The sequence below is a fragment of the Wolffia australiana genome, chromosome 14 (assembly GCF_029677425.1).
Source record: "Wolffia australiana isolate 7733 chromosome 14, ASM2967742v1".
In the NCBI taxonomy this organism is placed as follows: Eukaryota; Viridiplantae; Streptophyta; class Magnoliopsida; order Alismatales; family Araceae; genus Wolffia; species Wolffia australiana.
The window spans coordinates 2,586,032-2,603,612 of NC_135848.1; the positions used below are offsets into that span (position 1 = coordinate 2,586,032).

At 42.5% G+C, this 17,581-nt stretch overlaps 1 pseudogene across 1 annotated transcript; it reads left to right on the forward strand.

Moving 5' to 3' along the window:
* Positions 1 to 449: 449 nt before the first annotated feature.
* LOC144712040 (uncharacterized) lies at positions 450 to 16,963 on the forward strand (annotated as a pseudogene). Its single transcript, XR_013583714.1, has 16 exons — positions 450 to 691; positions 884 to 1,308; positions 1,407 to 1,500; positions 9,171 to 9,357; positions 9,461 to 9,710; positions 13,682 to 13,874; positions 13,963 to 14,049; positions 14,149 to 14,283; positions 14,385 to 14,498; positions 14,738 to 14,984; positions 15,076 to 15,156; positions 15,251 to 15,482; positions 16,107 to 16,205; positions 16,287 to 16,472; positions 16,573 to 16,764; positions 16,832 to 16,963. The product of XR_013583714.1 is annotated as an uncharacterized LOC144712040 (transcript).
* Positions 16,964 to 17,581: the final 618 nt, after the last annotated feature.

A 17,581-nucleotide genomic window follows, 5' to 3' on the forward strand; every position in this document is an offset into this window, starting at 1 on the left:
AATGAGACTTAATTTCAAGTCAGATGGCGATGAGATCATTGAAAAGGATAGCCAGATTATAAAACACAGCAATTAAGAATCTTTACTTTGATTATTAAATACGATGGACTTTTCCACAATTACAAACCAAATAATATATTTTCAATGCCCAAATGGGACCCATTTTTAGCTTTCATTAAACAGAAATCAATGGACTTCATTTAAAACTTGCACAACTTCGGAATGAAACACTACTTAAAGAAGGAAGCTATATTCCTACCCAGATTTTCAATATATTACATAAAAGCCCTAACAGACCCTTTTAACAGACCGGCGTTATACCCTTTTAACAGACCGGCGTTTGAGGGTCGAATCCCAATCCCGTTCCGTTTGTCAACCGTCCATGAGCCTCAAGTGTAATTTTGGTTAGATATGGGTATGTAAACAAGTAAAATAAAATTTGGGGGGATTCGAACAAGACGGTCTTGTTTATGAAATACGAACTTCAAACTTGGTTGATGCCGATGGCAGGAGAGAAGTCAATGTTAGGAGCAGATCAGGGGGGCCTGCAAGAACAGGCGATTTCAATCGCATTGATTGATCTCTTGTTGATCCCCGTTGACCCTTTTCATTGCCATTTCCATGGCGAATTCATCAACTATCTGAATTCCGGGCTGGCGGACGAACGCTCCATTTCGGTCTCCTTTATCCAGTGATTTTGCAACTTCTTTCTTGCATTGTTCGTCCGCTTCTGTTTTCTGCAATTTCCGGACGTTTTAAAGATTTTTTTTTTTTGGAGAAATGAGGAGATATGTCGATGTCGGGAGATTGTGGCCTTGAAATTTGAACTGTTTAGCGTAAAGGGTCCTGATGATGGAGTCTTATTTTGTCTATGGAATGACAGGGGTTGCTGGGTACTGGGAAGACTGAATCTTCTCTGCGATTTGGAATTCCTTCCGCGTTTATGCTATGAATTTGTTTATGGGGAAACGGCTCTGCTCCCCAATTGTCGCTCTCGTCTCGTTTGCTGTTCTTATTGTTGCGGCCCATCTGTACTTATCTCCGCATTATCCCTCTTCATTTCCCTTCTTCAACGCTTCCAATACTCAAAATTCGAGTCATGGGCTTGAAATTTCACCCTTAACTCGTTCTTCTGGAGAGAATTCGACGCAACATACTGTCAGCGATCAGTGGGAGATTGACCTTGATGCACAGTTCCCAGCTGACAACCTTAATTCTGTATTTTATCGAAATGCTCCCTGGAAGGCTGAGATCGGGCAATGGTTTTCGGGCTGCGATTCAGTAAACCAGTCTGTTCACATTCGCGAGGTTTAATTTCCCTTCTCTTCTCAAACAAAATGGCTCCTAATCTCCAACGCTACACAGATTAAGTAAGCTACTGATTCTTTTCCCCCTCTTTATTTTAGGTTTTAAGAGCCAAAGCATGCAAGGATGATTGCAGCGGACATGGCATTTGTAATCAGGAGTTGGGACAATGCCGTTGCTTTCATGGGTTTGCAGGTGACATATTTCTGTTTGCCCACGTGTTCGAAAGCGGTTATTCGCTCAGAGTACCGATGAGTTTTATGGAGATCATATCATTTAATAGATACAGGGCTCCGATTAGATCACTCTACTTTGATGTCCGTGACTTTGGTATTTTTATTCTATGATAATGAATTCTATGCGGTCAAATACTGATGGATCTCTGAACCTTTTGAGAACGGGGAATGAGTTGAAAATAACATGTTTTATGTGAAATCATGCAACGATGATGAAATTATCGGCAGATCCTGCGATTTGAGTGGTGGAGAGGTGTTGTGAAAACTTTAATAATTATGCATCTATAAAAGGTTTTCCAGTACCGATGGACCAGCGTCTTTTCTGCCTACCCAGCACCCATGTCAATTTTAATTATTTGATAAATGAATTTGAGTGTCACGGATGGCTTTCCATACTTTATGTTTGATGGGTGCGTTTTTGTTAGAGTACTGACAGAATCAGTGCAAATAAAAAATATTAAGATAGAGACCTTGATACCAAAGATCACAATCAGTACGCAATATCCAATCACCGATCCTGTACGAGAGATATTTTGACTTCAGATCCCAAGTAACAGATAAGATCTCGAACAACAAATCTAAGAACAAATATAACTTGAAAGAAAAATATCAAGGACGATTGAACAAGGAACCTGTACGAGAGATATTTTGACTTCAGATCCCAAGTAACAGATAAGATCTCGAACAACAAATCTAAGAACAAACATAACTTGAAAGAAAAATATCAAGGACGATTGAACAAGGAACCACTCTCCTGTTCAAATCCTGGAAGCTGATGGCCGGATCGGTCTTCAACAGCTTCCACGGAGGATGATCTCCTTCCACACACCAAGGACGAGCGACGAAACAACTTCTTGATCATTCTCAACGGAACTCACCCCCTTTCTTTATATAGAGATTTCCCGTACTTTATTCAAGTACTCGCACGTTCTGCATCAGTTCGCAGCATGCATAGAAGGTCTTACATCTCCTCTTGCTTTGGTAAGTCTTCGTCAGAGACTTATCATTACTCCCTGGGCCGAAGACCAATTGGGCCCCAATTGGAAAGCTGGGAAACTGACTCTCAAGAATGTTGATGTCTTCCCACATGGCCTTGTAATTTGGCAAATTCTTCCACTTGAGGAGCACTTGCATGGCGTCTCTGTTGAATCGGTAAGACATTATGCAATCAGGATATACCTGCCATTCCAAATTTTCAGACAAGTTAGATGTAATATCCAATGTAAATTGATGATCACCAATAGCCTTTTTAAGTTGTGAAATTTGAAAAATTGGGTGGAGCTTGGCCGTCACAGGAAGATCCAGTTTATAGGTCCCTGGACCAATTTTTTGGAAAATTTTATGGGGACCAAAATATCTTGGAGAAAGCTTTTCACATGTCTTCTTGGCAAGGGATCTCATACGATATGGACGAATTCTCAAATATACCGATTCTCCTTCTCTGAATTCTACATCATGTCTGTGCTTGTCAGTTTGAGTCTTCATGCTTTGTTGCGCCTTACCCAAGTGCGATTTAAGTACTGTTAGAATGTGATATCTGTCATGAATAAGAGTATCTAGAGAATCTAAGGGGATGGCCAGATTGCCATAACGCAGAAGATGAGGGGGTCTCTACCATAAACCGCCTTGAAAGGGGTCATTCTTATAGCTGAATGGTACGACTTATTATATGTTAAGATACCGACCACTAAAATGTAGATACCGGAAAATCCCAGAAGAAGTAGGAGATCTCAACAGGAATGTACCATACCCAACACAAACATAACAAAACATCTTTCAGAGAAAGGAACTGTGCCACGAACAAGATGGAAATCAATCCCAGAGAATGAAGTACATTGAAGAGAGTTTTCACGAGAATAACAGAGATGGGGCGTGAGGAGCCCTAGAGACAAGGAAGGAGAAGAACTGTCGTCCGGATCGGCGCCAACTGCCCGCGATAGGAGAATCTCCGGTCGCCTGCACTCGTCGTAACCAACTTCTTGGGCGTCGCGTTCTCCCCTTCTCTCTTTATGTAGAGTTTCTTACGTTTTATTTCTGGTCTGGACGTATCGCCCTATTTGTCACATGCGATAGACTCTTGGCGCTTCCTCTTGCTTTGATATGTTCTTCCTTGTGACTTATCATTATAACTGTACTCTGCCTATGGCAGCCATTTAGACCACTGTCTGGGTTGTTATGACGAGATGCACCTCAAGGAACATTCTAGACTTCTATTTGTAACTTCAGTCTGTCCGTCAGTTCTGGGTGATGAGAAGAGCTGAGTTTTAGAGAAGTGCCTTGGATTTTGTGTCATTCTTTCCAGAACAAACTAGTAAACTGATACGAACCTTGATCTAGGTTCATATCGGGAGGAGGTTGGAGGACGAGGTAAGGTAGAAGTTCCCGGGGTAGAGAGGAGAAAGGGGAATGGTCGGGGGAAAACCGAGCTGAGGGGGTAGGGATCAGCTGGGGACGAGCCGCCTGGAGATGCGGTGAGGAAGAGACGATCGCGAGGGACGGGGATCGTGGAGGGAGAGGGGAGGCCAGACCTAGACTTGGAGAGGGGAGACAAGAGACTTCTTCTTTCTTCTTCTTTCTTGGCTGCCCTCCTAAAGGGAGGGCATCCATTTTTAAAGCGAAATACATAATAGCAAATGTCTAAAATGCCCCTGTGGGCTAAATGACGAAACTACCCCTAGATAGGTTTAGGATCCTTTCAGATATCCTATCATAAACACATTGCCTGGTTCGGAAACAATAGACCTTGGAACTCCACGTAACCTTACAATCTCCTTGATGAAGACCAGAGCAATGTCATGAACTGAAAAAGGGTGCTTGGTTGGAATGAAATGATTTGATTAGTTTATCCACTACGACCAGAATGGAGTACAACCCCAGAGACTTTGGTAGGCCCTCAATAAAATCCAAGATACATATTTTATCAGGAATGGGTAATGGAGTAAGCAGCCCGGCAGGATTCAATGTGGCTGCCTTATGTGTTTGGAAAATGTGACTAGAATACACATAAGCCTTGATTCTCGTCTTCATTCCTTGCCAATGCAATTGCCCAGATGTCCTCTTGTATGTCTTTAGGAAACCACTGTGCCCCCCTATATTAGCATCATGTTACTACCATAGTATTGGGCATCATTTTACTACCATGCTGGGGTTCAATCCAGGGGAGTGCAGGCAGAGGACGGATGCGATGGGGAAGGGTCCTCGCGGTTGTTTGGGCAATATGGCTGCACCGCAATGAAGTGGTGTTCAGGGAGAGGGAAGCTTCGACGGAGAGTGTGCTACATGATGTGGAGAGTCTCATTACATATTGGTTCGGAAGGGAGTATTGATTGGAGAGGACCATGCTGGTCATATACTACACGTTCATGTGTATCATTATTTCTGGGTTGAGCACAGTTTTCGGGGGATCTTCCCTCTTTAATTCAAAAAAAAATGTTACTACCATAGTAAATTAGCAATCAACTTTTTTCTTGTAAAATAAAAGATTATGGTGGAGGGAGTAATTAATATACTTCCCTGTGTTGGCTAGTACTGAACTCTTAATTTCGGAGAGTATTGGATCCTGAGATATTTCCTGTTCTAACTGATTCTTGTCCAACCAATGGGTTACAGACAAACTGCTAATGGACATTTCACCCATGAAGCGGGACAGTGCATCTGCCACAATATTGCTTTTTACAGTTTTATACTTTATCTCAGATTTGTAGCCCAAAAGTTTTGGAATTCATTTGTGATATGGTTGAGGAACTCCTTGTTGATCATTGAGGAATTTAAGAGAAGTTTGATCCGTTAGGATAAAAATTTTTCTGATTAACAGATTATGCTTCCACTTATTAATAATAGCCCACACCACTGCCATCAATTCTCTTTCATAAGTAGATTTGGTCTGAGCTCTAGTAGATATTACTCTATTGAAATACGTGCTAGGGTGTAAATCTTGTATTAGTACTGTTCCTGCTGCATAACCCGATGCATCGGTCTCCGCAGTGAAAGGCTTGGAACAATGTGCTAGATCGTCTTCGGGTGACTGCTGGAAAGCATTCTTTTTTATTAGCAAAGTGAAAGGGTTAGCTATAGTGGAATAGTGACGCACAAATCATCTGTAATAATTAGTCAATCCCAAAAACCCTCTTAGCTGTTTGAGAGTTGTCGGGGTCGGCCAGTTCTGTACAGCTTCAATTTTTCCAGCATCAGCAGAGACCCCATCAGCAGACACCCAATGTCCCAAGAACTCAAAATTTTTTTTTTTTTAAATCACATTTTTTTGAGTTAACCCATAATTGATTTTCCCGCAGAAATTCCAGAACAATTTTTACATGATAATCGCGCTCAGCCAAAGATTTGCTGTTATGAGAATATCAAAATATACTAGCACAAATTCCCGCAAATATGGTTTGAAGATTGAATTCAATGATCCTTGGAATGTAGCTGGGCCGTAGAGAGACCAAAAGGCATAATTAAGAATTCATAGTGCCCTTGATGAGTTTTGAAAGCTGTCTTAGGAATGTCATCTTCATACATTCTAATTTGATAGTAGCCAGACTTAAGGTCTAATTTGGTAAAGATAGCAGCCCCGTGTAATTTCTCTTATAATTCTTGCACGATTGGTATAGGGAATCAATTGGGTACAGTAATTCTGTTAAAGGCTCGGTAGTCCATGCATATTCTCTGACCACCATCTTTCTTTTTAATCAGTAATGCTGGACTCGGAAATGGACTAGTAAAATGTCTGATAATATGGGTGTCTAACATCTATTGAAGCAATAGCTCAATTGCATTTTTATGTAAAAATGAGTATCTATAAGGTTTCAAATGTACAGGTCTGGATCCAGGAATAAGATGTATTCGGTGATCTATGTCTCTTTTGGGTGGTTAAACCATGCTTGACTCAAACATTGAAGGATATAGACAATTGTTTTTGGAAATAATAGATGAGAGTTGAAGATAGAGTACCAGTGCTTGATTAGGATTGCAAAGTTCATGCAGCCTTCTTAATTGCCTTTTGCTCCTAATAATGTTGTGCGGTTGATGATTAGATGTATCTCCATATGGACGAAACTAAGGATCTGACTGAAGCACATATATATGGTCTGGCCATAACACCTTGAGGGTGAGCAAATTGAAGTTTTGCTCTTGGACCCTCAACACCACATGTAATCTGACAAGCGATAAGGGAAAGTGATAGGGGTCTCGGGCCGCATTGAGGGCATTCTCGTCATGTCCTCCTTTTATGTTCCTTTAAATAGCTCAGCCCTCCCTCTAAGGGGGGAGCCTTGGATGTTGGTTCTTAAGTGAATGTTAGTTTCCCTTCTCCTCTTGTCTCTCCTGCGTCTACGCTCTGTCTCCCTCCACGATCCCCATCCCTTGCGATCGTCTCTTCTTCACCGCATCTCCAGGTGGCTCGTCCCCGGCCAATCCCTACCCCCTCTGCTCGGTCCACCCTCTACCATTCCCGTTTCACCTCTCTACCCCGGGAACTTCTACCTTACCTCGCCCTCTACCGTCCCTCCGATACGAGCCTAGATCAAGGATCGTATCAGGAAGAAATCCTGTACTCATTATCTATCGGTGGAACTCATTCTTCAGCAAACGTATGTGGTGTTGATTGGTGGAACAGTATCGGTGGAACTCATTCTTCAACACCACATCTATCTGTCAATCCAAAAATGTCCATACTTTGCATATGTAGATGCACATTAAGACAAATACCTTGAGAAGACCTTAGGTAACCATCTCCCAGCGTGACATCAAAACGAGGTCCAGCTAGAATAGGAATTTCCAGAGCAGTTAATATGGCTGGATTTATAAAATTGTCAGTTGCTCCCCCATCAATTAGTATAACCATGCTGGAGCCTTTAATTGTACCCCATAATTGGAGTGCCCCTGAGGTCTTTGGGCTTTAATTGTCTTTGGGCTTGCCTCAAATTTACCCGGACCAAGAATAGAGCACCCTCAGTTATCGGTTCTTCATCCGTCTGCATTAGATCTTCCTCCTCAATAGGATCAGATTGTCCTGTAAACTCATCCCCTTCCCTGATCAAAATAAGATTTAAATTCTTCCTGCAGCGATGACCAGGAGTAAGTTTGTCATTACAATAGTAGCAAAGTCCTTTATCCTTTTTTGTTGATATTCAGAGTCAGTAATTCGCAGATTCTTCCTCCGGCCTGATCTTTCATAATGTGGATTTTTGGAATTGGCTTGAGTGCTCATGGATGGATGGAACGTGTTATTGGTTGCATACTTGTATTGACTTGCTACATTAGTATTGGCTCTTGATGTATGAACAGTCGATGGCTTATGAGTCGAAATAGTATTCTGTGTAATCTCAGCATAAGGAGGAACTAATTGCCAAGCCCCATAACATATTCCAAGATACGATTCTGCTCAGAGCGACAGGTCCATAATCTCTCTTAACCCAAAGGTCTATAGCGGAGAACTTCGTCCTGATTTCTGGTCTTAACCCCCCGAGGTATGCACTTTCTTTGATCTCTGGAGCTATTATAGATAACTGTGTAATTATGGCATCAAATTCAGTACAATACTCACCAACAGAATTTTTCTGTTGATTCTCGAAGAGTTGTTGATGTAAAACATGGACTGCTAAGGCATATCTTCCTTCAAAACGATTCTTGAAATCCAACCAAGTAATCATGCCAAAATTTTCTTCAGTGTGAATAAACCGAGTTAAGACAGAGTCATCCATATGCAATGCTAATAGATGAAATTTATCATGATCGGTCATAGGATGAAGACGAAAAAAACTTTCCACACACTTTAACCAAGCTTCAGGTTGATATCCAGAGAAAACAGGGAGGTCTCCACTTTTGAATCTGCAATCAAAATCTGTCCTCCTCTCAGGTAACTGTACTGGAACTTCTGAGACTGAGCTGGAATGTCCCACCACTGGAGCCTTGTTCTTTAATTGAGCGTTCGTGTTCGCAATGTCTTGCATAATATGATCTAAAAATTTGTGACTCTGCTTTGATTCGTGTCCACCTTGTTAGCCAATGCTTCCAGCCTCTCTTCTAGATATGCCATTTAATTCGAGGAATAGAAAAGCTCTGATACCAAATTGTTGGAGCACTGACAGAATCAGTACAAATAAAAAATATAAATATTGAGACCTCGACACCGAAGATCACAATCAGTATGCAATATCCAATCACCAAACTTGTTCGAGAGATATATTGACTTCGGATCCCAAGTAACAGGTAAGATCTCGAACAACAACGTCTAAGAACAAATATAACTTGAAAGAAAAATATCAAGGACGATAGAACAAGGAACCACTCCTGTTCAAATCCTGGAAGCTGATTGCCAGATTGGTCTTCAACCAGCTTCCGCAGGGAAGGATCTCCTTCCACACACCAAGGACGAGCGACGAAACGACTTCTTGATCATTCTCAATGTAACTCACCCCCTTTCTTTATATAAAGATTTCCCGCACTTTATTCAAGTACTCGCACGTGCTGCATCAGTTTGTACGTGCAGAGAAGGTCTTGCGTCTCCTCTTGCTTTGGTAAGTCTTTGTCAGAGACTTATCAGTTTTATCGTCTTTCAATATTGCTTTCGCATCTTATCTCAAAGAATTTTGGTACGAAATTTTGGTTTGTATTACATCCTGAAAACAGGGGATGAATGCTCAAAAAAGTTGCAGTTGGAATGTAACTTCTGGACGTCAAAAGAATGGCCATTCGGCAGATGGATCGTTTCAGTGTGTCTTGGCTTTTGTGACAAAACTCGAGCCGTGTGCTTCTGTGGAGAAGGAACCACATATCCTAATCGTCCGCTGCCCGAGCCATGTGGATTTGCGATTGAGTAAGTTGAGAAGAATCCTCAAAAAATATTGTGTAACAAGATTCAAGGTTTTATTCTCTGTCTCCCTCTTTTTCAAATTTATAAATAAATGGAACTGTTTCAGATATGGGCCTGGCGGAGAAAAAATTACAAATGTGAATAGAAGGGATCCAAATGTCTTTGGCACGAATACTAGTGAACCCGGATGGTGTAACATTGTGCCAAAGCAAGGTTATGCATCTAAGGCTAAACGTAAGATGTCATGTGATTGTAAATACGACTGCTATTGGGGTGATTATTGTGAAATTCCAACCATGTGCAGTTGTATAAACCAGTGCTCAGGACATGGTCACTGTCGGGGAGGCTTCTGTCAGGTGCCATTGCTCTCTTTCATATCCTTTTGCATTTGCTATTTTTTTCTTTCTTTCTCATAATCTGTATCATCCACATTTGATTTTTGTTTTTGACGAAAAGAGGGAAGATCACCCTAGAACAGTGATCAAGCCGAAGTGAATAATATATATATATATATATAGAGAGAGAGAGAGAGAGAGAGAGAACAGGAAATACATGAAAGACCAGAGTGGCCCTCTTCCAATCCTTCCCTCCCTCAAAACCAGTTTGAAATAAAACTGTCCTCACCCTGCAGGACTCTGTCCATTGAGACAGCCCTACCGGTAAATACAACTTCATTCCGGAACTGCCATATTGCCCATAACAATGTGAGGAGCCTTCCCCACTTCATACGCCCCCTGCATGCGCCTTCCCGGACAGTGCCCCAGCAGGCCTCCTCGGAAGCCGCATCCAACCTGGTGAGCTTCTGTGCAACCCATATTGCTCGCAAATGAACACTCTAAGAAACAGGTGAGAGCAGTCGTCCTCGCCTTATGTACCCTTTGGGCAAACTGATGAGGTTTCTGGAAGCATTCACTTACGGAGGCCTCCTGTCATAATGCGTTGCCTTAAGAGCAGCATACCAAAAATCCACACCTTTAAGGGAACCCTCTGTTTCTAAAAGAGTTTGCAAGTGATGATTAATATTGCTTCCATCGTTGGGCCTTTCATATCTGAGCTAATTGTTCTCCACCCTATGGCTGCATCCTCTAGGGGCCCACTGCCGTGACCATCACTCTTGCATGCTGGTTCATGAGCGAGTCCCTCTACTTGTCATCCATGCTCCTTCTAGCCTTCCCCTTCTTCCCCGTGTCATCTGTTATCATCACAGCTTTGGGCCTTATTTCCGCTCCACTGCCCTCCCGACCAGCCCTGCTTCCGCTTTCCTTAGTCTGCCTTCCCTCCTGGCCTTCACCCATGCTTTTCCTCCCACTTCATCCCTCAATAGTAGTTTTCCCCTCTTGTAGACCATGCCTTTGTATTGTATAATATCTCCCGTCGTCAGACGTATGGACCTCTAGGATGCTCGTATCCCCTGTGTCTATTGCCTTCATCTGATCTGTATGCCTCTGTTTTTTTAATAAGTCACAGTCGCTGTCTCAACCTGGGCTTACTTCTGTGGTCACTTGGAATTTCCCTCCACTGTCTTCCCGTGAATGTCTGACTGTTTTCGCTCGTGGTTGGTTGCTCTGTTCCATTACCCCCGGCGCCGCCAATGACATGTTCAGTATCGGCTGCCTGCTAGTCTCCTGGGTTCTGGGCTTTTGGTGTTGCCCTTCCTCTTGGACCCCGAGTCTGGCTGACCATGGTCCATGCCTGATAGGGGATGACTATAAGGGTCATTTCCACACATTTCTGGTGATCAACAGTCCAGGTTCTTTCTAAGCTGGATCCCCTGGTCACCTCCACCTCCAAGACCATCACATTGGGATCCCCGAAGACTATGCAAGTCAAGATGATATCTCGGAGTCTCCCAAAAAGCCAACAATAGCCTCTATAGTTTGCATGCATGATAGCCCATGGGAACTCCTCTGGCTTCAAGGAAGTTTGTCAAAAAATCTCCATCCAAGTTCCTATCCGCTGGGAGAAACTGAGGTCACCATGCCTTTGCTCCCTCTTTGATCCTCCATGGCCAATTGCAGACAGCTACATGTGCTGTTCTGGAGGCAACTTGTACGAAAAAGGTGCCAATGTCCAGCCGCCACAATTCTTGTTGTCCTAATGCCAAAAATTTCTTCCCTAACTCATGGCGGAACTCCCTGAGCCCTGGGATCCCCAAACACATCCTCTATCAAGGACCCCTTGAGGAGAGACTGAAACATGGCTCTACCACCCCCACAGCTGCTGGGCTCCTACTCGACCCTCGGAACTGTGTCAACCCTGCAGTCTCCTGCACACGAGCCCTGTTTCCCTTAAACATTTGGTTTCCTTGTGAACATGCAAATTTTCTGTGCCTCACACCTCTGCATCTCCAGCAAATCAGTGCCTCCCTACAATCCCGTGCATAGTGCGCTCTTGCTAAGCATCTGCCCATTGAGAAAAACTCCTTACCTCACTGCCAATTACCCGTCAGGCAGTGTCCTCCCAGCCTAGACCAGCTGGTTGGTCGCCATCGACGACTTCACCCTTCTCCTTTGTCAACCTCCCTGATGCTGTCAGCCCTTCAGCAATTCTTCATTCTCCAGCTTTACTTTCACCACTGCTTTTGACTCCTTGCCACCTGCTGCCAGCGGGTACATTCACCTTCAACCCCTTGCCCCAATCTGATGACCACCCTACACTGGCCTCCGTTAACCCCACTCCAAGGTTCAATAGTACTTACAAGCTCAACCTTCTGCTGTCAACCCCTAGCTCTTGTCCATTCACCCCTCGTCTATCGCCCTCCCTGAGGGACCACTGTCAGCCTCCGTCTGTCCTACCACCTTCCTCCGTACTCCCTTCACCACCTGCCGTCCGCCATATGCCTGCTGCCATCTGCCAACCCCTTCATGGTGTTTCCCTTTCCAGTTTCCCAACCTGCCGCCAAGAAGGCCATCAAACCTCTGCCTTCCAGAGAGGAGATCTTTGCCAAGTTGCCGCCGCCTCCAGTAGCTGCATCCTCCCAGGCCTTCCATCATGTCCCCCACCGACCAGCCCCTTCATCTCAGGATAGGTGGGTGGTCGGGAAGTACAACACATTGTAGGGGTGGGGGGTGCAATCGGGATGAATTGTCAGTGGGGTGGGTGGGAGGGGCCCGATCCATCATCCACATTAGATAATACCTGAGTGAGGCGGGTGGTAATTGTTTTGGAGCTCTATCCTCTTTGGATCATCACAAAAAGAAGAATCTTGGAATGCATCTCCACAGTACTTGAAAAAAAGTATTAAAGATTTGCCTGATCTAGGTTGCTTTAGGATGAGAAATTTCAAATTGATATATTTCATATTTTAATCCTCAGAGAGAAGTGTTTTAATTATAACCTAAGATTTGAGGTTGAAGAAAACGAGCCCCAGTCCAGTCCAAGGGCCACCTTGCTTTCTTGCAAGGGTGATGGTCCAAAAACATAAATACCAGTTACAGATCACTGGGCCAGTAATTATTAGTGAATCTTATAGCCTACACGGGCGATAATATTTTAAGTAAATTAGTTCAAATGGTTCTGTTATAGAACATGTTTTACGAATAAAATAAAACAGAAATAGGTAAACAGGGTAAGAAGAAAGCTGACTAAAAAAAATAACAAAACTAATTTCATAGGTTCCCTGATTCTTTGCATTGAGAATCCAGTTATCACTGTGTCCAGTTCAGGGTTGGAATATGCCTCCAATTTTATTTCAAATATCTATTTCAAATCAGAGTAATCCCACAGGGTGATGGCTGGGAGCTACCGCTGCCCTGAAGAAATGGGCTGAGTTGACTACTGCAGCCGCTGTCATCATGCACACTACTGTCAGATGTAACCCAAAATAAACAAAAAGATAACTGCATTTCAGAACATGTGGGAAACAAGATAAATGGGAAGAAATTAACAAGAAGATAGCTCCATGGGCTGACAGGTAATGGTTGGGTGAACATTTGCAGAAGATGAATGGGAATGTAAGAGGGATAGACTTCACAGGAAGGGAGAGCTACTTCCTAGAAACAACTACTATGGGAATGCGGCAGATAGTTCACCCTGCCCTTCTCAGGGGAGTGCTCCTGAACTTCATGTTTTTAAGAGACACAACGACCAAATTATTCCTGAGGGTTTCAGATTTGTTTCATGCGCTAGCCCCTTTTTGAATTTCACATGATGGCTGTGTTCTTGATTATGTGAGAGGAGTTCCTTTTCAAGTTTCAGAAAGGCCCCAACACGTATTAAAATTTTCATAGAATTCCCTGGATTCCTAAAAGGAAGGATTATCACAGTCCCTAGTTCTATCTATTACCTTTTTAGTGGCATCACTCCTCCTTGGATTATTTCCTTTCAGTGTCACCATGGTTGGTACGGCGTAGATTGCAGCATCCCATCTGCCCAGATGGCTTAGGCCTGCAGAGGATACAATTCCTGATAGCGCTTCGCAAAGCTGGAAACTTGAGAATATAGAAGCAATTGTCAGCAAGAGACGACCGCTAATCTATGTGTATGATTTACCGCCTGAGTTTAATGGCCATCTTCTTGAGGTCAGGCTCTGAAATAATGTGTAATCGTATTCAAGATCTCCATTTATTTGTGTGCTCTGATCTTTTCCTGATTTGAGAGAATTTCCAGGGGCGGCATTTTAAATATGAATGCGTTAACAGGATCTACTCTGATAAGAACAGGACACAGTGGACTGATCAACTATATGGCTCTCAAGTGAGAAAATGCTTGCCTTTTTTCAATACTTACTCGCTTTCTACTTAGGAAGGCTGAAACACATTTTTATTTATTTTGTATGTTCTTTCTTTGATGAAGATTGCTCTATACGAAAGTATCTTGGCCAGTCCTCACAGGACGATGAATGCTGAAGAGGCTGACTACTTCTATGTTCCTGTCCTGGAGGCCTGCCTGATAACTCGTGCTGATGATGCGCCCCATTTTAGGATGGATGTATGGTCTTTACTCATTATCTTTAATCAAAGTTTTATTTCAGACGCGACAATGGCAGAAGTTGATTGGTATAACTTGTATATGTGATGACTGTCATTCAGGTCTACCAGAGCCATAGGATCCACTTTACGTTGGATTACTTTAAGAGAGCATATGATCACATTGTGGAACATTACCCCTACTGGAACCATTCATCTGGCAGAGATCACGCGTGGGTAAGACATTGAAAATAACAGGAACTATGAGTGCCTGGAAACATCATAGTCTGAAGAATGTCCATGTCTATTTTTGAAAAGAGAATATCTGCAATTAATGCTCTCCAGGAACTGGTTGTTAATTAAATGTCTGTGACCATGAGAGTAGCCGATAAGAGTTTGTCAAAAAAATGACAGCAATTCAAAAATATCCGCCTACTTCACATGTCTTTTTTGTTTCACTTTATAAATATATGCAGACGTTCTCTTGGGATGAGGGTGCTTGCTGTGCCCCTAAGGAAATCTGGAACAACACGATGTTAGTTCACTGGGGAAACACCAACTCAAAGTACAATTATTCAACCTCTGCCTATGGGCATGATAATTGGAATCTTATCCCTCCTGAAAAGAGGGGAAGCCATCCATGTTTCAACCCAAGCAAGGATCTTGTCATCCCAGCTTGGAAACGACCAACGCAAAGGTGTTGCAGCAGAAGCTTTGGACCAGGTGCATTTAAATCCAAACTTTCTTCATTTTATTGAAACATATTTGTCCACATTTTATGAACACATTTTGTCTTATGTTTATCATTCATCAGGCCTCTTAAAGAGCGGAAGACCCTTTTCTATTTTAATGGGAATTTAGGATCCGCCTATGAATATGGCTGACCCGAGCCTACGTATGCGAAACTCCTCATTAAATATTACCAGTTAGTCCATTCTTTTTGCTAGGACACAAGAAAATACTCAAAATTTATTTTCAAAATCTTGCAGATACAGCATGGGAATCAGGCAAAAGGTGGCAGAAGAGTTTGGCTCGACTCCCAACAAAGAAGGCAAGCTGGGAAGGCAGCACACTGCTGATGTTATTGTGTCCCCAATACGAAGCCCCGATTACTTGGATGACTTGTCCATGTCAGTGTTCTGTGGGGTATTCCCTGGCGACGGCTGGAGTGGGCGTATGGAAGATAGTATACTCCAGGGCTGTATCCCTGTGGTGATCCAGGTATTTTTTCCTTTCTATGTTTATTTGATTAAATATTCAGAGTTTAGTTTGTCCAAGTTGATTTGTACGCAAGATCGGTGAGGTTTTTTTGTGGGATTTAGGTGGAAAAATTTGATGTCTCTACTTCTCTCCGATTTAGAATTTATGTTTCTCATTGGGCTGTTCAATCCTCTAGATATGTTTTTTTCTTCAAAAAAAAAAAATCCTCTAGATATGTTTGAAGTATGTATGTTATTAAAATTTTGCTCCCAAAAAGAAGGGCAGGAAGCATCTAGTTTAATTGAGTTTGGCATTTCTCTCTTCCTCTGCACTACCTTCTCCCTAATTCTTCTCTCTTTAAACTCCTGAAGCTTAAATTTACCAAGAATTAACAAAGTCCCTGAGGTGTCCACAAAACCAAAGTTAAACCTGGTCTCAAGAGATAGAAACCTTGCAGTAATCTGTAGACACTTTCAAAAGATAGTCGGATAAATTCTCTTCAGCCAGAAACATGCTCATCTAAACTACTGGGTCAGGTTGGATTAGTGATAATTCATTTTGTGCCAATGCATTCACTACTTCTGTTCCAAATGTGGGGAAGAATATTCCCTCTTTATCCCCCTCAACGTTCTTCCTCATACATAGGACGGCATCTTTCTCCCATATGAAAATGTCCTCAACTACAAGAGCTTTGCTGTGAGGATCGCAGAAGACGAGATACCAAATCTGATCACTATCCTCCGAGTAAATCCCTCTCCCTCTCTTTTACTCTTTTCTTTTTTCCAGTTAGTGATTCTTCATATTATCTTGTTAATTTTTGCTCAGGGATTCAATGCTAGCGCAATTGAGATGATGCTGAACAATGTGAGATCAATCTGGCAGAGGTTCATTTACCGCAACTCTGTGCTGCTTGAGGCGGAGCGGCAGAAGAAGCTGATTGGCGATGCTGAAGACTGGGAGGAGGAGTTCTCCAAGCTCAAAGACGACGATGTTTTCTCCACTCTAATTCAGGTAAAAACAGTTTTAAAAATGCACCAAGAGTGTTGCCAACAGTAGAGACCTGATCATATTATTGAATTGCGAAAGATTGACCTGATCTGAGTATCTTCAGGTGCTCCATTACAAGCTGCACAATGATCCTTGGCGGCTGAACCAGCGAGCAGCAAAACGGGCATTTGGATTACCCAAAAAATGTCTGTCGGGCCGATTGATGTGCATATGGACTTGTTTGATTTTTATTTATATTGTTAACAGCTCATTGTTGGAGACAATTTATGTTGGTTCTGCCAAGGACTCGGTCCCTGTTTGTAGGGAGAGAGAAAAACCAAGTTACTAACCCGATTTCTTAAGTCAATCTGATTCGGGGACAGACGACAGATAACAGTTTGGGATGGATGAAGGGGACCGAAGGGGTCTTCCATTGCAAGACCTGCCACTTTGTCCAGATCCTATCTGAGGGGATGAATGGAACTGATGAGGGAACTGACTGTGAAATAGCCTAATAGAGCGGAGTTTGATGACGGAATGGAAACAAGTAAAGAGGTTTGTTTCCTTTTCCAAAAATAAGTCAGGACGGATGATGAACCTCTAACAGGATTGATATGAAGATAAGGACACTTTCACAAATCCACCTTTTGAAGATCAAGAGATTTGTCATCTAAACAAATATGAGGACATGATGAAACTCATACAGTATATGATTAGATGACTTGCAACATGATATTGAGGGGAAAGTACATGATCTTTAAGAGGAGTCTTGGAGTGATATTTCTGAAGAGGACAGATGTAGAGCCCTTTTTACGACTGTCATGCTATAAAATTTTTTTTTACAGAGGAGTACATACCTATAAGGGAAGACCTTGAGTGTAACTATCCTAATAGTAGAGTGGAGGAGGCTATTTTAGCATTAAAAAGACGGGACATACTGCCAACATGCACTTATAGCATGGATTAACATGTTATGTAGCATCATTTAGGCATATGGATAAGTGAAATAATGCATGTTATCATTTATGCTATACATATTATCATAATTCATAAATAAATATATTATTTATTATCCTATACTACTTTTAGATAAATAAAAAACATTGTGCATTAGAAACACCTACGCCAAGCCA